Here is a 25,169-nt window from a genome sequence, read left to right as displayed (position 1 = left end):
GCAATTTCCAGAGGCCGCATGAGGAGAGCGCACAAGGCATAACCGAAGAGCTGAGGCTTCCACCAGAGTCTGGAGGAGCAAGAGACTTTTGCAAAGATGCCTTTTAATGCCCTGAAAGACATTACAAAAATGTGAGTGTGCATCCAAAGGGACTGTTTTATTTTGTGTATATTGTATTAAAGGTTATTTTACATATTGTACTATCAGTCCCTGTTTCTCTTATCCTCACTCAAGATCCAAGTTCACCTGCAGCTGTATTCACCCACAATTGTTATAGCACAGATGGGCTGGTGTCTATCCACTGAACCTGTCAAGCAACCACTCCCTCATTCTGTGTCTATCTTAGTAGATGGTGGTCTGATCCCTGGTGGTCACTGTGTCCCTGACACTACAGTATGCAGTACTTTGGAAGCGTCCCTACATATAGGCCTTCCCTATAGCACACACAGAATCTACACAGAGTTTACTTGGACCTGGGGGGAACTCTGGCCTAGTCCAGCGGAGCACTGCTCCCTAGACACTACCTTCTTCCTCTCCATCCTGCTCCCGACTGGCGTGGTGTGCTGAGCACACCAAATATATCTAACTAGCTGTCTGTGATCTCAGGGACACTATTGGCCATGCTGCCCCTTGTGACAAGCAGCCCCATGGGCTGCTGGGACTTGTAGTCCCAAGCGGAGCCTCTTGTAAGATGACCGCCACAACTCTCTGTAAACTGCGCATGTGCAAGATGACTGGCGCTCATACGCAACTAAGATGGAGGTGCCCTGCATAGGCGTCCGCCATGGAGCTCCGGTGACATGCTCGCACTACAACCCTCCCGCAGCTCCCAAGAGAAGATCCCTGCAGCAACCTGCCCTGCCCGCAGCAGGCGAGCTCCGGCGGCTCGGCAACAGCCTGCAGCCTTCTCCACGCGCCAAAGACCAGGAGGTAGGGGACATGGCTACAGAAGGGCATGATTATGCTTACTACCCTTCCATTTATTCCCCATTTAATGCTGGATAATATCTTATTTGCCTTTGGAGCTACTGCCTGACATTGGGCACTATTGCCAAGCTTGCTGTCTACAAGCACGCCTAAATCCTTCTCCATGAAGGATTGACCTAATTTTGCCCCATTTAATTTGGATGTCACCTGTTTACTCTTGTTTCCCAAATGCATAACCTTACATTTATCTGTATTAAACCTCATCTGCCATTTACCTGCTCAAGTTTACAGTCTATCCAAGTCTTTCTGGAGAGAAATTGCATCTTTCATTAATTTGACTACATTACACAATTTAGCAACATCAACAAAGATGGAGACTTCGCTTTCTATGCCAACTTCAAGGTCAATAGTAAACAAGTTAAAAAGCAGGGCTCAAAAAAGCAAACATTAGTAGAAGGAGTACCTACCTCAAGGATTTTCCAATCTAAGTGATAAGTCGGATGGACTAACAGAGACAGTCGGAGGGTGCTCTGGTGAGTGCATCTGCAAGGAGTCATGGTCAATGTATATGAGATATATAGCCAAATGTCTCATTAAAGAGGTGTGTTTTTTGAGAGAGGGCTTAAAGCTGGAGAGAGCAAGCGCTTGATATTGAGGGGAAGGGCATTCTAGAAGTGTGGGACAGTAAGTTAGAGGTTTTAGGTGGGAGAGGGCATTAGATACAAAAGGGTTAGACAGACGATATTCTTAAGCGGAACGAATGTGTCGGGCAAGTGTATAGTGAGAAATTAGGACTGAGATGTAAGGTGAGTCAGATGAATGTATAGCCTTAAAAGAGAGAAGTAATATGGGATTTAAAAGGAAGCCATGAGAGAGATTTCAGGAGGAAAGAGACAGATTTAGGTGAGATTTAAGTGATTCTAGCATCAGTGTTGAGAATCGATTGTAGGGGAGATAGGTGAAAAACAGGCGGGCTGGACAGGAGATGGTTACAATAGTCAAGATGGGAGGGCACGTGTCAGACTTTTAGCTTTAGAGCGACAGAGGAAAGGGTGTATCTCTGCAATGTTGCAGAGAAAAAAAAGCAACAGGTTTTAGCTACATTGTGAATATGAGAGGAGAATGTGAGAGGAGTCAAAAGTGACACTGGCTGTAGGCAGCGTGCTTGTGATACTGGGTGTATGATAGTGCTGCCAACAATTATGTAGACGGGGCAGTAGGACCACACTTGAGAAAGTATAAGAAGCTCCATCTTCGACATGTTAAGTTTGAGTTAATAGATGGCCTCATTCCTATATTTGCCATTATCATCTCATTGGATTAAATCTACTATCGTCCATTGACCTCCATTTTGTTTAATTTTGGAGATTTATGTTGGACCATATTTGTTATTATTTGATTTTTCATATCTTAAATGTATCTATTATTTGTGTATTTATTGTGTCTCTTTTCCGGATCTATTTATTTATTGTGTTTGTTGTATCCTGTTTTACAAGAGCTCTCTTTCTTATCCGTCCCATTGACCAGTACATGTTTGGAAATAACTTCTGGCGCACTCATGCCATCCAATATTGTAACAATTTACTGTATCAAAATGATCAAAAAGCCTTTTTGATACAATAAATCAAGATTAGATAATGCACTGCAACTTTCAGCATTATGAACTCACGCATAAGTACAGCCAGCTTCTCCTAAAGTTAGGGATGAATACTTTCAACCAATGATCTGTTAGGCTAAGGTCCCGCTGTACGCGCCTGCATGCCCGCCTTGCGTCCTGGTGGCGATCTGCATGCTGCTTTTTTAGGTGTGGGGGGCGTGGCCAAAACGGGTCGGTTGGGCGCGGCCATGACGGGGGGGCCCTGGCCATGTTGCACATTTTCTGTTTCAAGTGAAGGATCCGCTTACCATCAACATGCTACGTGTGTGTGTGTGAATATGTTGTGTGTGTTGTGCACTTGAGGAAGGATCCACCCTCCTCCCTTGTTTATACCAGGCTGCCAGCGATCTCCCCTCTTCATTGGCTCCCTGGTGAACCATGTGATGCGTTGCCGCACGGGAACACAATCCAGTTGTATTCCCTGCTGGCTGACGCGTCACAGTATGCAGTGAGCCAGGAAGCGAGGAGTCACCGGTGACTGCTAGGGAGGAGGCAAGGGGCTGGTGAGAGGCGCGCGCCGCCGGCTGCAGCGGGGACCTAACCTTGCATTCATCTGTAGCTATGGAGTTATTTTATATGTTAACTTATATGTTAAGTCTACTTATACATAATCTACATAATGTACTGTGTAAGCATGCAGACAATCTTAAAGAATGCAGAGGAATACTGACAACACAATAGAGGTTAAATAGAAGCAGAGCCTGGCCCCCAAAAGCTTACGAACAAAGTGGCTGAGTGGGAGTAAATGTGCATTAAAATATGCATTAAGGAGGTATAGTAGTAGAACTACAGAGTGGTGTGTTCCTGTAAGTGCTTTTAACATTACATTAGTGCAACTGTGCACTAATGTAATGTTAATGGTAACTAACACTATTAATGGTTTGTGATAATCCTTTTTTGTTTCTCTTTCTTCCTCTTCCCCATCCCACTTCATACTGTATATCTCTCTCTCTCTCTCTCTCTCTCCTCCCCTCCCTGTTTCTTTTTCTCTGGAAAGGTTAATGCCTAAGAGACTGACCTTAAGGCATTTAAGAAGCAGTAAATCCCAGTTCAGCTACTGTACCTTCAGTGGGCACATTCACTTCAGCAGTTATAATAACAGAGCATGTTTATAATAACACACACTGCACAAAGCCCAGATTTACATAGGTGATGGACGTTTCCAGTGAAACATTTGACTCAGGGTGAATATGTCATGTTGATTTATCATGCAGCTTGAAGGGGAAAATAAGCAATCTCTACAGTGCCGGGCTGTATTGGGAGGGGACCCCTGTAGCTGAAAGCTCGCTGTGAAACATAATTAACACCTGTTCCAGGTGTAATTTCCACCCGCGGTCGTAATTTACAACTCTGATCTGGATGCACTAGAAAATATCTACATTTGCTCAATTATACAAATTTTGATAAAAAAATACGAATGGAGACAGAATTGCATTATTGTACCTGTCCGGCAGTTTCTAGAGACTTCGGGTTTATAAGCAAAGCACGATAAACCGTTGCATTGCGGTCTCCCTCTTCTAAGTGTAGTCCCCTTTCCTATGCCTAAGGGAACTACAGGTGCTGATCACCTGCTCGCTCACAGCAGGCCTAAGCCTCTGCCACTGGGAGCCTGGGGTGAGCTCCTTATCCTCTCGTTACAGCGCCTCCACCTATGAAGGATCCCAGCGATGGCGGGATTCCCCCTCACAGGAACAAATAAAGTAAAGAACAATACACACTGGTATATAACTTGTATTTACTGACACACGCACATATAATAACAGTAACAATGCCCCAATGCAATACCCACACAATACCCAACACCAAGAGTGAGTCCCCCAAAGTAACCCGATGTCCATCCGAGCAGGCCCACCCAAATGTGAGGTAGCGCTACCCCCTTGTGTTGTGGTGGTGCACGGCGGGTACCTTCCACGCTACGACCAGGGTTAGCAGGGCCGCAGCGTGATCCCGCGACGCGGGGTCTGCAAAATCCCCTCTTGCCTAATGGTGGCAATCCGCCTCGTGGGGGAGCTCCAGAAGGAGTGTCTCCTTTAATGTCTATAATGTGGCGTGTGGTCTGGTACCAGGCCGCAGGTCGCTCGCTGCATGGCGTCCGTCCAACGGCGCGGTAGCTTGAATGACTAGTCTCTAGGAGGGATCCCAATATAGGGCCTTCCTTACAACACTCAGCTGGTTGGAGGGATCAGGGACTAACTGGGGTCTTGGGGCAGTGTCCTGGCCTAGTCCAGGGGCTTACTAGCTCCCTGGATGCGTCTGTCCTCTCTGCTGGCTCCCTCAGAACTGGCGCGCGCTCACTTTAGTGCCAAACTCATATCTCCCTCTCCTCGAGGATCCTGGAACTTGTAGTCCCTTGCAGAGCCGTTTCAAGATGGCTGCAACTAATTAACTACCTGCGCATGCGCACGCCTTACTGTGCGCATGTTCAAAAATCCAAGATGGCGGCCCCCTCCCACGGGTCTGCCGCGAAGCCCCGGCGGCACAGAGCAGCAGCTCCCCCTCACAGGAGGTAAGGAGGGGGGCTCTGCTACATAAGAAATGATGGGATACAATTATATATTGCTATTTTGGTCCCTGTGTCATCACATTTCACTGTCAATGTGACATGCTCTGCCATGCATTGCTGTATTTTATAGTGATAGAGAGTATCCTGTAGATATTATTACATACATAAAATGCAGTTGAAAAGTGAATGCAGAACAATAAAACACTATCCCGTTGTGGCACATTAAGGGTTAGCTGTTTTTGGCAGGCATTAGCTACTGTACCACATCCCTGTCTGTTATCCCCTTAGCCCTCTGCAGCTTTCAGATACCACATTTCAGGGTTAGAACACTCCGCAAGGACAGAAACACTAGCAGCTTGTGAGACAGAGGCCAGATTCCTCCACTGTCATTTGTCTACCCTTCCTTTTCTGGTAAACAATCACATTATTGCCCAAAGTGGCCCCACCTGTAGAAGGCAGAGAGGATGCAGCTGGCAGGGACCACTCTGCAGAAATAAGAGCGCGTTTGGAAGCGGAGAGAGCAGGATTCTCTTTATGAGGCTGCAATTAACGGCCCGGCACTGGCAGAGGACGGTTATTACACACAATTCCAAGGGGGACCATTAAACTTCAACTTATATAATATGCCTCCATAAAGAGAGAGGTGCCCCCGAAGCACACAGGGGGAGCGCAGACACCTCTCCAAAAGCAGAAAAGCGGTTAACAGGAATTTTAAACACAAGTTAATGACAAGTAAAGTGCTTCATTGCAGATCAACATGCTGACAATAATCCTCTTCACCGCCAGACAGACCGAGGGGTCAGTTTTTAGTGCTGTAGTTAAAGCCGTTTTATCTCTTGTAAATCGTTTTCCAGTTCTGTATTGTTGTTTTTTACCTTCTTGATGGTGAATGAAGAAACTTGAGAAGTGTGTGCTGCCGAGACCTGTCATTAAAATGCAACCTGCCCCCTCCATGTATTTACACTACAGTATTGGAATCGGGGGGACGCCGGGAGTTGAACCACACTATTTGCGTCGCTCCAGGGACCCCCTATTCCAAAGTTACTGGTGATGTTACCATTATTATTTCCTGGCAGCGTCCTGTAGGCCCAATAGCCATTTTGTTTCCCCTGAGGGAGATTAAAACCCGGAAACTTCATCTTTACGTTATGTCTGGAGCTGGGGTTCTCCTAAAGTTAGTAGCCTTTGGCTCAAAGAGTACCCCAGTTCCCACCCTATAAAAAGAAATGAGGGATTAAAAACAAACAAGTAGGAGGAACTGCTCCTTTAACTATAAATTGCCCCTAATTGTTGAATGGGGGGGGGGGATTGGAGAGCTCTATGTTTGCATAAAAGACACCCCCTTTCACATATTTGCACGTAATTCAAACATTTCCAGCGCAGAGTGCAAAATGTGATCTAAATATGATAAAACGTCCCTTTGTAAACCCCCTAGGAAAACAGCAGCAAAACATTTCAAGCAATTACTTGGATTTTAGGCCCTTTTTTGCGTCTTGTACTGGGAAGTCCCAAATATACATAGACATGATTTCAAATGTCCCGATAACCTCGTCAATCCTAGAATTCCCTGGGGTTTGCGTATTATTGCAGAGTGCTTCTTTTTGACAAATGGCAATTCTCTGCTTGCCGCTACTCGATAATAGACTATTTTTTTTTTTTTATATATATATTACTTGTTCAGCAACAAAGTACTATTCGTTTTCTTTGGGATTTTATATGCACAATAGCCCATCATTCAGATGAAGTGATTGGTCGGCGGTTTGTGCAATGCCACAGAATAGCCGTATTAACGAGTTTGCTAATGACATGGATCGCCTGCTGCGGTTCGGCTGTATACAAACCACACTAAAGTCAGACCTCGCGCTGCACCTTTACACGCCAATTTTACTGCTGTTTAGTAACGTGCGACCACATCACTTGTGAAACAAGGCTGCTTTTCTTCAAATCATTTTTTTCCCCCTGTGCTTCCGACCAACAGGTAGCGTTACACAGGATTCAATTTGAAAATGACAAATAGAACCATTGAGTTAAATCAACCACCTGCAGAGAAGAAGAAAGTCTAAAGAATTTGGATGCTGGAGAATTCATATTAACACAGCATCAGTAACACATTACTCACCACTCTAGCAGCGCAGAGGTTTTAAAGCAGTAATCCCCCTACTTGGTATTTTTTTTAGCCCGCTTTATTTATAGGTTGGGGACAGGGGATCCCCTGCAGTGGAACCAGGCTATTTTCTGCTACAGGGACCATCATTTCCCAAGATACTTACCAGTGAAGATACCGGGCTAAAATCTTCCTTCAGGGAAAACAATATGGCTGCCAAAGTTCTAGCCAATAGGCTGCCGACACCCCCAGGTAGGCTGTTGAGTGTGGGGTAGATAAGGCATTTAGGCTGCCCCCTCTACTAACCAGAGTAGGCATGGCAGGTGGAGCGGAGGTTGTGCCCATTATCCAGGTTCCACTGCCAGGCTGAACTTTGGGGTACAATAGGAAAAGAAGGGAATATGATTTAGTTTTGCGAAAAAGTTATCTTCGATCCAAGAAGTTTGCTAAACACTTAAAAAAAAAAAAAAAAAAAAAAAACAATCAGTGGGCATTGCATGTGTAACAGGGGATTTGTCCCTGTTCAAAAAGGTGCCTCTAATCCAGCAGTGTGGTAGTTAACTGCTGGTAGTCAATTAACCAACACCACCTGGCTGATTAGAGGTTGGTTAGAAAAGCCTGCCTTTGAGACAGGAAGAGAGATTCCTTAGTCCATAACTGGGCTGACCAAGGAAACAGACAGAGCAGTGGTTCCTGAGTCTCACAGATGAGACTGATAGAGGGATCACAGATGTCTGAAGCTCACAAGACTTCTACACCTGAATGCTGAGATAACCTGAGGAAAAGGCAGCAACCCAGGAAAGAGAGAAGCCTTCCCCCTCCAACTACGAGACAGATAAGACTTTTCTTATAAGACTGATTATCTATGTCTGTCTATATATATCTAAATGTCTCTATGATTTGGGCTGGTGAATCGCTGGACTACAAGTGTAAATATACTCCAACGTGGAGCAGATTTTGTATGTGGATTTTCACATGCTTGCTGTGTTTAAAGCAACAGGCGCAATAAAGCCTTATTTAATTTCACCTTAAAACCAGTCTCCATTGCGTACAGTACCTCTGCACACATCTCTTACAGCTTGTTTAATTAATTTTGATAACTTTGCTTTTGAAAATCAATCAATCAAACAGGTAACTATTTTTTTTAAATTGCTGCAGTTTCGTCATTGTTAAAAAAATGAATTGGTGAATTTTGAACAATTTGGGGTGGTTTTGATTGGCTCCAAAAGTTCCAGGGTAAAGGTTTTGCAAACTTTTAGAATATTATCTTGAAACAGACAGATTCACACATCTTTTCCTTCCAACGCCCCCCCAGGGAAAAAAAGAGAGCAAGAGACCTGTGCACCAAAAATGGACACACCTGAGATACCTGGGAAATATAGGAATCCATAGGATCCATTTGTATAACCGACCACCTGTAGTCCATCAGCCCCTCACCCCCCCCCCAATATGTCTGACCTATGTGCCCTTATTATACTTTTTTTCATTTCTACAAAAGAATCTTTGGGACATGGCACCTGAGTTGCCCAAAAGGCAGCAACCAAAGGGTGTCACTGTTTGCTGATGTTTGGTAATGTAACAGCTGCTCTATTGCATTCTGAAACTCACCAACCCTCTCATCCCTGTGTCCAATGTTTCATCTAACCTGCCTTATAGATTGTAAGTTCCTTGATGCAGGGCCTCTAACACAATTCTTAACCCTGTCTGTAATTTTATATATGCCCATAATCATAGCTCTGTCCATGGAATCGTGATACAAGGTGAAAGGAAGTGCGCAACTACAATCAATCACATAAAGTGAAGTGTTAGGTGATGGTAAAATAAATTATTACGTGACCTTTGGACACAAGTATTGGAGCGTCTGCAGCCGTGAGACCAGGGATGGCTCAAAACAGCCCCTACATGTTTAGACAAAATACACAAAAACACAGCGGACAACACTCATAGTGCATTAAAAGAAATATTGTTAAATCAAATAGTACAGGTAAGTATTATGCGTACATCAGGGTAGAAAAAAAGAGCATGTCAGGGGTTAATGTTACCCATGCGCCAGACAGATCTCCAGATAAGATGTCATCTAGGTAAGTGCAGCTTCCCGTCTTTGGATCTCTCAGTCACGAGCCAAATCCTGGATAGTCCCACTCCTTGGGGTGAAAGTCCAGCAAACTCGTGGTGAGCGAGGGAGAGAACCGCTGTAGGGATTAATCTCCTGCAGTAGTGGGGTACACACTCGCAGCCCTCCGATCCTTGACTTCTGGACCTCTGACGTCACAAGACAGCGACGCCGCAACTCACGCTATGATCTCCTCTCCAATGGGGAAACCGGGTCCGCCTGTTTCCATACGTTCAAATAAAAGTATTGCCTAAAAACCTTGCAACGCGTTTCGAAACCACACGGTTTCTTCATCAGGGAATGATTCAGGGAATCCCTGATGAAGAAACCGTGTGGTTTGAACACTGTTGCCGGCAACTGTACACGTGCAGTCTATCCGCTCTTGCAAACTAGAATTGATGTTTAAGGGCACATGTAGGGTCTATCTGATTTATCTACACTGGCTGACCACAACAGGCAACGATAATCTACATATTTTGAGTACTGTAAGTCTGATTGATGACTTGGGAGCATGCACAGGGTTCACATGCTAACGAGCTAAGAACCGGCTGGCAACACAGTTGCCGGCAACTACAATCGTGCGGTGTATCCGCTCTTGCAAACAAGATCTGACAGTTTAAGGGCGCATTTAGGGTATATCTACTGTATCACTGATCTACCACTAGATTTGCTGACTACACCAGGTTACATAGACTCATACCTCTATTAAATTAATATGATCAGTCTGAACTATGTGGCTTCACAATATCTAAAGTCTATACTAACCAGAGGCACGTTATGAGGTTATACAGCCCTGTGTATTTCTGTCACATTAGATGTTGCTCTGGACTTCTTTGTTTCTTGTTTTATACAATTAGCCACGCCTAGTAGCACTCCTTTTGACACACACACACATTATATATATATATATATTTATATATTTATATATATATATATATATATATGTATATTGTTAATTTGGTGGGGGTTTCTGAGAGCTTGCTGGGTATCTGTATGTTTGTTAACTTTGTGCAGCTGGTCTCAGCTGTTTGAGTTTAGTGGCCCCTCCCCACTGTCCAGGTAAGCATGTTTTTTGTTCATGCAGCTGGTTCAATGCCAGAACCATCCTTCCTCTAATTACAGAGGTAAATAAGGATTTTAATCAGTTAGTGTTAGGACCTGCGAACTGGTCATGCCTTGATGTGGCTTGCAGGCTTATACGCTTTGGCCAAAGGGTTAACTAAATGTATTTTTGTCACATTGGATGTTGCTCTGGACTTCTTTGTTTCTTGTGTTATTCAGCACTGATAAGCAACTGTCTGCACAGTGGCTGATGTTAAAGTGCCTCAGTGAGTCCACTCAGGGCACTATAGGGTGCTTCATTAACAGCCCGTATAGATCGGACCCTTAAATGAATGCGATCTCACTCACTATGAGTCCGCTCTCTTGCCTGTTCAGTACATCCTTCAATCAATCTACGATAGTCTATGTCAAGGGTTGATCTTCGTCTGGAGTGCATCCCAGTGGCAGGAACAGCAGGGAGCCTGGTCAGGATCACATGCGGAGGTCGGAGGCAAGCGGCAGATAGCGTGGTCAGGGTCACAAGCAGAGGCCGGAAACGAGGAGACTGGAACAGGATAATAGCAATAAGAACAGCAGTAAACACAAAAACCTAGCAGGAGCTGAGGAACCACTATAAACAGGCGGTTTCTCTTGTCTTATCTATGGACCGTATCTGTTTTTATGTAGTTTAATAAAAGTTTTTTTACTTTAACCTTCTGTGAGTACTGTACCCTTAAGGAGCGGCTGCCTTTTCTGATCCTTCATTTTGCTGCTACCACTTCCGGATCTGAGACACGCCATGGAGGGAGGGTGCACCACGCAGGTGCACCTGAAGCCAGGAGGATGCTGGGGAACAGTGCCTGATCGTGAATATGCTTGGTGCTCCACACTGACATTGCTGGGGAGTTTTATTGCCGCTCTTCAAGGCTATCTACCCCCGCTACCCCGTTTCTTAACCCCAATATAAGGCTGACTTTAACTCCATTATGCTCCGTATTACTTACATTATTCCTACAGTGTTATGATTAAGCAGGTTTCCTTGAGCCAAGTAGATTTCTTTTTCTACACTGACAGACAGGAAGAGGAAGTTCATATAGGCAGGCTGAGAGTAGGCACAGGTGCAGAGGTGTCAGGTTCAGGGTCTGGAATATTCTTTGAGAGCTAGCAGAGCAGCAGCAATCACGGTGGAGAAGTATGGGTACTGCAGGCTTAGAGCATCAAACACAGGGGTCCTATAGGTTAATTGATACCAACCCGATGGCTAATTGATTGTTTCCAGCAACTGCAGGATCGCGACTAAACTCATACAGAGTCCGTTCGCTGGCCTGCTATTCTTAGATTGGTGCCGGAGTCCCGTCTGCACTATAACGGTGTGTGCTTATATTACACATCACTGCCTCTGCCTACTGTGATAGTTATACCCTATCTATACACTCATAAAGTATTATATTCCATATGTAACTTGGTCTGTATCTTCTGGCCTATCTCTCCTCCCTGTCATGTAACTCCTAGCAGTCAAGGCTATGACAGGTCAATCTATGGGCTTTTTGACTCCCCTCATGCCCCTCTTATGAGTGACAGAAGTGTGGTGGTGACTCATGGCCTGTGCAAGCCTATCTGGTATAGGTATAGACCATGAGCCCTCCCCTTCTGGTTCCTCCTAGGAGGGTGTGGCAAATTTAGTTAGTCCTGCTCTGGAAGAGTAAGAGAGCAGTAGAGCTTTGAGTCTCTCCCATGGCGGGATGAGCGTGCTTACCCCCAGCCCTGTGGCTGGGGGAACATTTGATTCAACCCACAGATGCCCTGCAATATCTGGGCAATCACCATCCAGAGGCCTGGGACCTCTGAGATTCTGCACCACTGCGAAGAAGAACTGCGGTGAATGCCAGCCAATAAAGACCCTTGTTCATTATACTCCTGTCTGAGTCAGTCCCTGGGCAGGAGGGAGACGTGTGCAATAGTGGGAGATGAACTCTGGACACCCTGGAGCACACTACGGCTGGAGGCACTAAACACCAAGAGAAGGACTACAGAGAAATAACCTAAGCCTGTCCTGATCTCCATACCAACGCAGATCCAACTCAGCTCTGCTAATCCTAACAGGTATCCACACCACACAACAGGTAGCAGAATCTGTGCATATCCCACTGGGGGTGGGGGGAAACAGTGCTACACATATATATTTTTTTACCAACGAGGTAGACCTGGCAAGGGTCTGAAATTTAGAATCATTTACCTGTGACCAGGGACTTGAATGTGTTTAGCACCAATCCAGCTACAGTAGATTATCAGTAGAGCTTCAGTTTATGTTCTTAATAAAGGGCAGGGGATACATATATTCACCCTTTGCTGTGGATAATTACATCTACACATTTGTTGATGATAGGATTCATTTAAACCCTATCACAACCTATTCTTTATGATCCTGAGCATTCAATATATAGTGTTCTACTATTTGGATCACATATGCGTTTAATCATCGTTTTAACCACCTTAACTTTATTTTTATTGTATATTGAATAAAACTTATTTTATATTGTTTATTAATCATCCAGCTAATTTATTATTGTAAGGGCTTAGTGGAAGCCCTTTTATCTGTGCACCAACTATTACTATAGACTTCATCTTCGCTACTCATGGAGTGCTGTTCAGAACATTGTAGTTTTGCTGCTTTATGTTTTAAAAAGTATATGTTGCTGTACATGCTTCTATTACACTGGACAGGCTAGCCTCCCTTCCTCTCATACTATAACTGTTCCTTTAACCGCTCCGTATAACTTTTCCACAAACTGCTCGTATAACCATTGCCTAGAACTGCACCCATAATTGCTCCTATAACCTACTCTATAACTCCTCTTCTAACTGCTCCTTTAACCTATACCTATAGCTCCTTCTGCAATTTCTCCCAATAACTCCTCCACAACTGCTCATATAACTTCTCTCTATGACCTAGATCCATAAAAGCTCATACAGTAACATGATGTCACCTAAAACAGGAACGGATGTTATGTTCCTTTAGTTAACAAGATGTCCTCAAACCAAAATCTATGTAAAAACTGTGTCTGATGCACATCTTATTAGCATAGGGTTAACGCCACGTAGCATCTTCCAATAACGTGACATTAAGTATATCTTAACCTTACAATCCAGACCCTGAAATAGGATTTTTGGTCATATTGAAAAAGAGAGGAGAGGGAAATAACACTGTGGGGCCTATTCACTAAACTTCGATAATTTCAGTGCATTGCAGAGCGATTTTGCATGTTTTTATCGTACTATAAAATATGTGTGTTTAAACAGTATTCAATAAAAAAAATCACACATTTTTTAACGTTCGGTAAAAAAATGCAACATCTAACTACTTGTTTTTTTTTTTTTTTTCAAGGCTTATCACACTTAAACTGTTTGCTTAAACTGCAGCCTGGAAGAGCTGCATGGAGAGAGATGCATCTCCCTACATAGCCCTTACAGGTGATCATGCAGTTTTTATCTACATTTTAATAACAGAGTATTGTATCTGGGGGTCTCCTGAGCTGAACCGCATCAATTTCAGCCCTGGGTTCCCCCTGCTTCTTGAGTTACAGGCCCCAGTATGGGGTGCCGGTATCTCCTGCGTGTTTAAATCTTCCAGACACGTGACCTATTTAGGAAGCTCTGCACACTGCTCCTATAACCGCTCCTATAACCGCTCCCTATAACTCCTCCCCTAACTGCTCCTATAACCGCTCCCTATAACTCCTCCCCTAACTGCTCCTATAACCGCTCCCTGTAACGCCTCCCCTAACTTGTTTTCTCTCTCTGGTTTCTCCATCTCCCCCTTCCTCTCTCTGACCATCACCTCATCTCATTTTCTCTCTCCCACTTCTCCCCTTCTCCACCTGCATCTACCCTTTGCTACTAGGGTTGCCAGGTGGCGTCTCCAAAAATACTGGACACAATGGTGAAAGGTGCGATGCGCTCAAGACACACACATACATACCTCTCTACTCCATGCTGTTTCTTTGCCCCAGGCTCCTGCTGCCTCTTCCTGATTGGTTGCCTTACCCAGCAGCAGCCAAATAGGATGGAGGAAGCTGCTAGCCCCTAGCTACAGCCCTGCTCTCTCCCTGCTCTGGGAAATCCGGTGGGCCCGCCAAGCCGGTCAGTTCACCATGTCCAGAGAGGTAATACCGGTATACACATACATGTCCAGTATTACCTCTAACTTTTTACTGGACAGAGTGTCCAAACACAGGACAGTCCGGTTCAAAACTGGACACCTGGCAACCCTACTTGTTACTGCAGAGATCTGCACTCTCTTAACCTACCTGCTTTTGATTACACTTTACGCTCCTCCCTCTCCTCTCTCAGCTCTGCTCCAGACCCTGATAACCTATTAAGGAACTACAACCTTGCCCCAGCCTCCTCTCTTGATCTACATGTCCCACTTTCTCTCTCCCCTTCTCGCCCTTCTAACCCCAGACCCTGGCTAAATTCCCACACGCGCATGCTGTGTTCCTGCACAAATTCCTCTGAACGCCTCTGGAGGAAATCTCACACTCTTGCAAACTTCCTTCACTACAAATTGATGCTGTCCTGTTTCAACGCTCCCCCCTCTCAAGTTAAACAAACCTACTTTTCTTCACTAATCAACACGCACAGGTGTAATCCACACTAACTCTTCTCTGTATTTGACCACCTACTCAGACCACCCTCAGCTGCCTGTTCTTCTTCCTCCATCTCACCTCAGGACTTTGCTGACTATTTCAAGGACAAATAGAAAGGCAGTGCTGTCCGGTCAAAAAGGATCCAAAACGCAATCAATGAAAAAACTTATTTATTAATAAAATTCGGAGAAACACATCTCTATAGCGCATCTCTGCCGCCTAATGTACCCGGCTGGGTACTTTGTCAAAGAGTAACTGGCTATACTCCAGCTGATCTGTAAATATCCGCCTCTGGTCTCTGATAGGACAATGTAACAACCAGTGTGCTGCACGATGCACACTTGAAGAGAATTAAATAATCATCTCCTCCATGTTCATGGGGAAAAAAAGGAGATTGTATATGTAAAGATGCACGGAGACTAAAATAAAAACATTTACACATTAAATGTGAAACTAACAAGTGTGGTTAAAAAGAATGTAAATAATGTGACTACCATCCCTACATTGCAACATTGTGTGGTCACAATTCTATAAATAAAACCAATCAACTAAGCAATGTGTGAACAAGCAAGCAAAACAATAATTGAAAAAACAACGATCGAAAAAAATAAATAATATATAGATATATATGTTAAGATAACTAAATGTATTAATTATGATAATAAATAAAATATTATCAAACACGATCATATAATAACATAGAACAAGAACAAATGTAATGACCCTAAATGCCAAAAGGTAAAATCATTATAACTATGTATAATAATAGCATAAAAAATCATCTTGTTATTAACCCTATTTTAAGGAATAACAATATATACTAAACCTAATATAACATAAATAAACACCCACATACAAAAAACAATTATAGATAAATGTAAATATAAATGAACCAATTTCAATAGAAACAAACATAATACTAAAAATGTAAAATAAAATAATTTGTATATGATAATAAATAATGATGTAAAAGATGTGTGCAGAGGTATGCAATGGAGACCATTTTTAAGGTGAAATGAAAATAAGGCTTTATTGCCTGTTCCTCTAAACAACACAACAAACAAAAAGGTACATAAAACAATAAACACCTATCCCTGTGTAAGGACTAACTTGCTTCCCCAGTCTCTCTCTCCAAGGCTGGGGGTGGGGAAAGCCCCTTATCCACTTATCACCCCAAAGTCTCAGTGGTACCTTAACACAGGTGGCCCTTCAGGTCAGTGGTTTCCGGGTAGTGACTGCTGGAGGGTCCAGGCAGAGAGGTCTGGTCCCCTTGTGACTTTCTCTCAGGACACCGCCCCTCTTTTCCTTCTCTCAGCTCCCTTGTGAGCTATGGAATCACTTTCCTGTTACACAGACCAGGCTTTTTCTAACAGTCATAATCAGCCAGGGGGAGTCTGGTTGATTGCCTGTGCAATTAACCAGAACACTGCTGGATTTAGAGGCAGTTTCTCTCCAACAGTGAAAAGTCCCTGTCACATACCTTTCCTGCTTGTGGGAAGCTCTGGCTTACCACGGCCAAAGCCCATCGCTCGAGGAGGACGTTTTCCACACAGTCTTTCTACTGACCGCGTGATCATTAGATTTCCTCTGCGTTGGGCAATCCTCTCTTTGTAGGCAGACTGTATGGCGACAATAAATAACTTTCTCACCGTCTTTTCCATGGACTCCAATTTAGCACAAAATGCCCATTCCTTGTAATCCATGCCTCTGTCAGCTTACTTTTGAATTCTGTCTGATGTCCGGAATCTATTTCTACTATCCTAGACTCGTGCCATTTCATGGTATCACTTAAAGAGCATTCAAGAGTAGCTATTTGAGTTTTCAGCTTTTGAAGCTGTCCTTCTGCACTTTTTCCACTCAATGCAGATGCCAGTTCAGCTTCTTTGGAATAGAGTTGCGATTCCACATCTCCCAGTTGACTCAGAGCAAGGCTTAATTCTGTTTCCTTTTCTCCATTTCTGATCTGCAGCTGCCGGTGCTCCTCCTGGACGTTGTCCAGCTCGAGCTGCAGCCGAGCCCTCTCATAGGCCATGTGGTCAAGCAATTTGCAGGCATCGGCCATCTTGGCCTCATAGTGTAGTGTCAGGCTTTCTCCCCTGAGTTTAGGGTGACCACCGGCATCAGGTTCTGTAGCCATATTCATGGGTGGTTCAAGCTTGGTGGAGTTTTTATCCATACCGATTGACTCCCGTGGCATCTCAGTTTGGTAGTTACCTAGTGTTGTACCTGTAGAGGTGTGAACACTGAACCAGTTGTGCCTCAATCTAGCCACAGACTGTATCTTTCTAGCAGCTATTTTCATTGTGAGGAATAGTAAGATTACACACTGCTTCAAATGTTCATATTTCTTCGATTCACGTTGCACATGCATATGGATTGGAGAAGGCAGGCTGCTTTATTCTAGCTATTTAGCCGACAAGTTTTCATTCCTCTGTAGGCAGCCTGTATGGTGAGCGCTGCAGAGCGTTTGCGCAGATACATTACTCATTCCAACCTTGCTTGGACAAGAGCTTTGTAGTACTTCTGAATTACTCTGCTGCTTTTCTCCCTTTTTAAGACGTTTAGCTCATCAGCGAGAGAATCCTGTTTCTGAAGCTTGCTCTGAGTATGCATCAAAGCATTCTTCATTATATTTTGGAGCTCTGCGGATTTCTTTGCTAGGTCCGCAGCTGCTTGCCTCGGTTTCTGGATCATATTGTGCTCTTTCTTGTACCGTGTCACCTGGCCTCTAAGCTTGGCCTCTAGCGATGCTCTGGTGATGCGCAGGGCAGCCTTCCGTTTCTCATGCTGCTTTGCAGGGACAAACTGGGTAATCAGACGTTCCTGCAGCACTTGTACTTCTTTAGCAGTTTGCAGATTTTCCTCCTGCAGAGATCGCTGCTTCTCTTTGGCAATCTGTAGGTGCGTACGCAGACCTTGCAGTTGGTTCTGCAATAGCTGCTCTGCTTGTGTGCGTTTCTCCAATACTTCAAACTTTTAATCTTCCAATAGTTACTTTATTTTTTGTAGCTCGTGCAGCTTATTTTTCTTTTCATTGACGTGGTCTGTCAAATCAGAATTTTTTCTTTCAGCCTTGTATTTTCTCTTTTTAGAGTCTCGGTAATATTCAGGGCCTCCTTGTAGTCCTCCTTCCATATACCCACTTCTGATTTGAGACTCCCAGTCTCCTGGAATGACATTTCTATCTCTAGGTTGAGGGTCTGACGCTCCTTCTGAGAGACTTTAAGATCCATACTAAGACTGGGGATAGCTTTTTGAGATGTCCAGTTCCTCAGCGAGATTGTGAAGTTCCTTTTTAGAGACATCCTGTTCTGTGCAGCAACTGCTGATTTCTTGATATGAGGCATCCAGTGCTACGCGGAGAGTGTGAACCTCATTCTGTAATATGTCCACCTCTGTCCGGACACTGTTGACTTCCTGGTGTGAGACATTCAGTTCTATGCGGAGAGTGTGAACCTCATTCTGAGAGACTTCCACCTCTCTGGCAATTGCGAACCTCTTGCTGAGAGGCTGTAATCACTTTCAGTGCCTCCCCATACTTCTGTTTCAGAATAGCAATCATTCTATCAGATTGGCTCTGCTTTTCATCCATGGCGGTAATAGTAGCATTTGTAGTAGGCAAAGGTGCCTATAGAAAATGTTCTGAAGGCTCCCAAGACAACGAACCCTGGCCCTTATTATGTGAAGAAGAAAATGGCCAAAATCCACAAAGATCAACTTGTTTGGACAGGCACCAAAAGTGCCCTTGTACCTGCCGAAGCAGAATCGGACATCTCAGACTTTTCACTGCCATCGCTCACTGCCACCGATTCCAAAACATCCGCCCGCTCTGTCCCTTTGTCCACCAATGTTCGTCCGGAAACCCCCAGCTCACCTGCTCCAGCACGCAAATGTTCGTACGGGTGACACCAGCACTCCTTGCACCAGATCAGCTCGTTCGCCCGCATGCTGGATGTTTTCAGTGGTATCGACATCACTGGAAACTCAACAGAGCAATACAGGGACCGAATGGAGGCCAAAATGGATCGTCTTTTGGAGACCATGGTGAATATGGATAGGTGCATGGGTGTTCGTCTGGATAAGATTGAGAAGAATATTGCGGGGCTCTATTCTTTGCTTGGAGTCCCTGCCCCTGTACTGTCTGTCCGACGCAGAAGCAGGAGGGTGGCCTGGAGGTGCCTTATTCTTCCATGGAGGAGCCACATACCCCCCCCCCCTCTCAATCCCTGGATTTGACCTTCACGGTGCCAACATCAAGAACACCCCGTCCCCCCAACCACGCTCACCCCCTCCGTCTCCAGAATACATGTATACCCTTCTGTAGGAGAAGATGACAATCCTGGTAAGCGCTAGGCCATGACAGGAGGAAAGCATCCTCCCTGACCATCTACCCCCGCCCGCTGTCAGAAGCACACCCGCTCCAGCACCCAGGATTGTACAGCTCCCAGACATCACCCCGAGAGACCTGCCCCAGAGCGTCCGGGAGAAATACAAGATCAAATGTGCTGGTCTACCTCAGAAATATGCCCAGTTCATCGTTAAACACCACGTCAGTTTTGAGCTGTACAGCGAGTGGACCCAAAATGTCAATTATGAAGGCAATAAATACAAGAAGGCTCTTCCAAAAAATTTAAGGAGAAGAATTACGGAGGAAGTGAAGAGCAATTTTAAAGCTACCAGTCTTCTTATGAAAACCGTGAGAGACAGCATTAATAGCCTTTTGAGCCATACCTGGGCTCTTCCCTGGAGGTCCATCAGAAGAGGGGGCCGGCTAAGGCACTCTGGACCGCCCCTAAGGGAGGGAACTGCGGGTAAGCGGGGAATTTGAACTGGCCAATGGGTATCGTGCCTACGGGACTGAGACCCCGCAATGGTTCCCTTAGCCAGCCCCATACCCCCTGCAGGTTAGGCGCCCCAGCGTCTAGGGGAAACAAAGGCTCCACAAGAACCAGTTCCCCAGATCTAAATCACATCCCTTTCCCACTCACCATTGTTCAGGTACTTAAGCCGCTCCCAGCCTTTGTCACGACCCAGCATTCCTCTGTCTGCAGCCCAGCTAAGTTAATTACTGGGTCTGCATACAGAGAAAGCCTAAGAACATAAATACATTACTGGTTTGCTGACCAACTGTATGCAGAACATGCTACATTCTAACATGGGAATAAAAGTGCTTTTTTTTCATATACAATCCCCGTTTCCCAATTCCTATAGTTTTCCCCCTTCCAGGTATCACTCAGTGATTAGTTCTTTTCTGGAAGTGGTTCCACCAAACCTTACATACCTTGGCTAAAATGAGCCTCACAGAGGTGGCCATTACACACGGTATTGGGGCAGCCAGCCGGGCTTCACATTTACTATGTAAGGCTGGCTACCCCTACGGTCACAACCGCTCCCTATAACGCCTCCTCTAACTGCTCCTATAACCACTCCCTATAACTTCTCCCCTAATTGATCCTATAGCTCCCACTTTAACTCCTCCCTTAACTTCTTCTATAACTTATGCTTATAACTCGTCCCCTAACTGCTCCTTTAGCGGCTCCCTAGAACCCCTTCCCTAACTTCTCCTGTAATTGCACCCTACATGGACTGGAGCTTCTGCCTGCTTCATCCCACATCTTGTACTGTTAAACCGGGGAAACAGACGTGCATAATCAGCAGACACTCTAAAAATGACCAATCGTGTGTGCTCATTTGCATAACAGTACCCAGAATCCTTTTGTGAATCCTAACCACTGCATGACAATGGAGTAGGTGAAGCAGGTTTGTGGACCTGGGGGAGACATGCAGATACACTAACGGTACTTTGTAGAGCGAAATGCCAGTGTCACTTTTTAACCCACCTTTAATTGGACGGAAAAATAGAAGAAACGACAGCATTACCAGCTTTACAATATCATTGGGTCACGTGCCACCCGAGATAATTGCAGTTAGGTGACAGCACTGACAACTGTGGAGAGGTTAAAAAAAAACATGCACACATAAGAATAATCCCCCAAAATAATACCTTCTTGGAACTGTATGGGCGGCAAAGACCAAGTGCACCAATTGTATACAGCAAATGGAAGTCTTCAGGCATCTGACACGTAGATAATACATTGCCCTAGGAAACTTCACTTGTAAAGAAGCAATTAGCTGCTAGATATTAAATGCTGGTTGTTCGCCTGAATTTTTGCGGTGGGGGAATGTTCTGTAATTACACTCTAGATGCGGCTGCTTAACCCTTTGTTGCCAGAGGGGCCGACAATGCATTGCTTTGCAATGTATAGCAGGCCCCTCTGGCAGAGAAGTGGTTAAACCATTTTTGAGCCAATCACGCTCTCCTCCTGCGTCTCATGTAACTACTTGTTAAAAGAACCTTAGTCCTTAAATATCAAGCTGTGAAAATGGCATTTTAAGTTAAGCTGCAATACCTGGCACTAAGCATCTTGTATTTTTATTCTATTAGAGAATGAGAGGTTATATGTTGCAATAGGAGCAGTTATATGGAGTAATAGGAGGGGTTTTTGTGGGTGGTTATATGAAGTAATATAAGGAGTTATAGGGAGCAGTTACATGAAGTAATAGGAGTTATAGGGAGCGCTTATATTGAGCAGTAGGAGGAGCAATAGGGAGCAGTTTTATAAGCCTATGATATAAGTAATTTAGTAATAAATATAAGGTAATAGGGAGTGGCTATATGGAGCAGTTATAGAAGTCCTTATATGGAGCAACAGGAAGAGTTATACAGAGCGGTTATATGGAGCAATAGCAGGAGTTATAGGGAGCGGTTATATGGAGTAATAGGAGGAGTTATAGGGAGCGGTTATATGGGGCAATAGGAGGAGTTATAGGGAGCGGTTATATGGGCTAATAGGAGGAGTTATAGGGAGTGGTTATATGGAGCAATAGGAGGAGTTATAGTGGGCGGTTATATGGAGCAATAGGAGGAGTTATATGGAGCAATAGGAGGAGTTAAATTAAGCAATAGGAGGGGTTATAGGGAGCAGTTATGTAAAATAAGAGGCAAATTTGGGAAAATCCAAGCCGCGGATTATCCGCAGATTTACCAAAATTCAAAGGCAGAATAGACACTAAAAAACTTGGGCGGATATACCCTAATCAATTCAATTTTCCCAGACTCTGAAATATGGGTTTTGCTGCTAAAACTGCTGCCCAGAAGCAGGGGTTGTAGGTTCTGATCCTGTTGGGCCTGACTACTCCCTTTGTCACAGGATGCCTTAGGACCTGATTTGTCAGGATATGGTTTTTGGAAATCTTTTAGGAGGTGTGGGGTATGAGTTAATTAAATATACAGTGGCGACCAACTTTATTCGAAGTTGGCTAGTTCCGCGAATTTCGGAATATCCCGGTGATGTGCGGTTTAGTAACGTTATCTCCCGGGGTGTATTGCGTTATATCGCGCCCGTGATTTAAGGATTTTATTCCCGCTGGCTGCAATACTGCAATGCAGTGTAAAAACGCATGGGGGCGTATGCGAGCTGTTGTATATACTGTATAACAACAACCCCTATAACCCCTAACATACACATACAGTACTGTATATGCACATCAATGATACTATAGGCCGTCCCAAGGCGAGATGTGTTTGCAGCAGAGAGAGAACCGCTGCTCTCTCTGCGCAAATATTATTATTTAAAATACATTTTTATTCATAGTGTAGATGTGCAGGGGGTCTCCGGAGCTGAACCGCGTTGGTTTCAGGTCCGGGGACCCCCTGCTCCCCGAGATACGGCCCCCTTTATGAGGTGCCGGTATCCCTCTGCATTTAAAGGTCCCGATCACGTGACCGCGACATGTAAACAAAGCAGAGGGATAACGGCACCCCCTAAAGGGGCCTGTATCTCGGGGAGCAAGGGGTCCCCGGACCTAAAACAGAAACGTTTCTGCTCCGGAGACCCTCTGCACATGTACAGTATAAATAAAACACATATATAAATAAACACTCGTTCCTTACCTTAGCGGCTATGTGCTATGGTAACGACGCAGCATTTCTGTATTTTAATAATATTGTACAGTGAGCAGGGGGTTCCCTGAGCCAGAAATTAATGCTCAGGGGACCCCCTGCTCCTGCACAATATTATTAAAAATACAGAAATGCTGCTTCATTACCATAGCTGATAGCCGCTAAGGCAATGAAGGGGTTAACCCACTGTGCCCGCTTTATTGTGGGTAGCGGGGGTGGGTGAAGGGGGTATTTGGCCCTTGGTGTGAGTTTAGGACATGCGGGGGGGGTTGCGGGTGCACTTAACCCCTTCACGACCGTAGCAGTTAATACCGCTACGGTCATGAAGGGGTTAACCCCTACCGCTACCCCCACGCAAGCCCTAAACAACCACCACTGGGGCTAATACCCCCTTCACCCACCCCCGCTACCCACAATAAAAAAAACTCACACACACCAGCAGCACAAAAAATAAATAAATAAATCTAAATAAATAAATAAATGAATATAAATAAATACATTTAAAATAAATTTTTATTCATAGTGTAGATGTGCAGGGGGTCTCTGGTGCTGAACCGCGTTGGTTTCAGGTCCGGGGACCCCCTGCTCACCGAGATACAGGCCCATTTATGAGGTGCCGGTATCCCTCTGCATTTCAAGGTTCCGATCACGTGACCGCGGCCTGTAAACCAAGCAGAGGGATACCGGCACCCCCTAAAGGGGCCTGTATCTCGGGGAGCAGGGGGTCCCCGGACCTAAAACAAAAATGTTTCTGCTCCGGAGACCCTCTGCACATCTACAGTATGAATAAAACACACACATCAATAAAGAATCGTTCCTTACCTTTGCAGCTATGTGCTATGGTAATGAAGCAGCATTTCTGTATTTTTAATAATATTGTACAGTGAGCAGGGGGTTCCCTGAGCCAGAAATTAATGCTCAGGGGACCCACTGCTCCTGCACAATATTATTAAAAATACAGAAATGCTGCTTCATTACCATAGCTGATAGCCGCTAAGGCAATGAAGGGTTAAGGCAGAATAAACAATAAATACATTAAATACATATTTTTAATGTGTGTGTTAAACCTCCCTGCCTTGACTGTAACCTGTGTAAGACCCCCTCCCCCTATTGTGTGTGTTAAACTTCCCTGCCTTGACTAATCTATGTAAAAACCCCTCCCCCTATTGTGTGTTAAACTTCCCTGCCTTGACTGTAATCTATGTAAAAAACCCTCCCCCTATTGTGTCTGCTAAACTTCCCTGCTTTGACTAATCTGTGTAAGCCCCCCTCCCCTATTGTGTCGGTTAAATCTCCCTGCCTGTGTTTCTGTGAGTGCAGTGTACTGTATGTGAATGTGGGAAGGGGGAGGGGGATCCTGTGTAAATAACCACACCCACACCCACTACCCACTACCCACAATAAAAAAATTCACACACAGCAGCAGCACAATAAATAAATAAATCTAAATAAATAAATAAATACATGAATATAAATAAATACATTTAAAATACATTTTTATTCATAGTGTAGATGTGCAGGGGGTCTCCGGAGCTGAACCGCGTTGGTTTCAGGTCCGGGGACCCCCTGCTCCCCGAGATACAGGCCCCTTTATGAGGTGCCGGTATCCCTCTGCATTTAAAGATCCCGATCACGTGACCGCGGCCTGTAAACCAAGCAGAGGGATACCGGCACCCCCTAAAGGGGCCTGTATCTCGGGGAGCAGGGGGTCCCCGGACCTAAAACCACATCGGTTCAGCTCCGGAGACCCCCTGCACATCTACACTATGAATAAAAATGTATTTTAAATGTATTTATTTCTATTCATGTATTTATTTAGATTTATTTATTAATTGTGCTGCTGCTGTGTGAATTTTTTTTATTGTGGGTAGTGGGGGTGGGTGAAGGGGGTATTAGCCCCAACGGTGGTTGTTTAGGGCTTGCGGGGGGGGGGGGGGGTAGCGGGTGCACTTAACCCCTTCACGACCGTAGCGGTATTAACTGCTACGGTCGTGAAGGGGTTAAGTGCACCCGCTACCCCCCCGCAAGTCCTAAACTCACACCAAGGGCCAAATACCCCCTTCACCCACCCCCGCTACCCACAATAAAAAAAATTCACACACAGCAGCCCCACAATTAATAAATAAATCTAAATAAATAAATACATGAAGATAAACAAATATATATATATATATATATCAACAATCCCTATACATATATATATATATATATATAT

The sequence above is a fragment of the Ascaphus truei genome, chromosome 6 (genome assembly GCF_040206685.1).
Source record: "Ascaphus truei isolate aAscTru1 chromosome 6, aAscTru1.hap1, whole genome shotgun sequence".
Taxonomy (NCBI): Eukaryota; Metazoa; Chordata; class Amphibia; order Anura; family Ascaphidae; genus Ascaphus; species Ascaphus truei.
The sequence above is the reverse complement of the archived record's forward strand: the minus strand, read 5'-3'. Positions refer to the sequence as shown.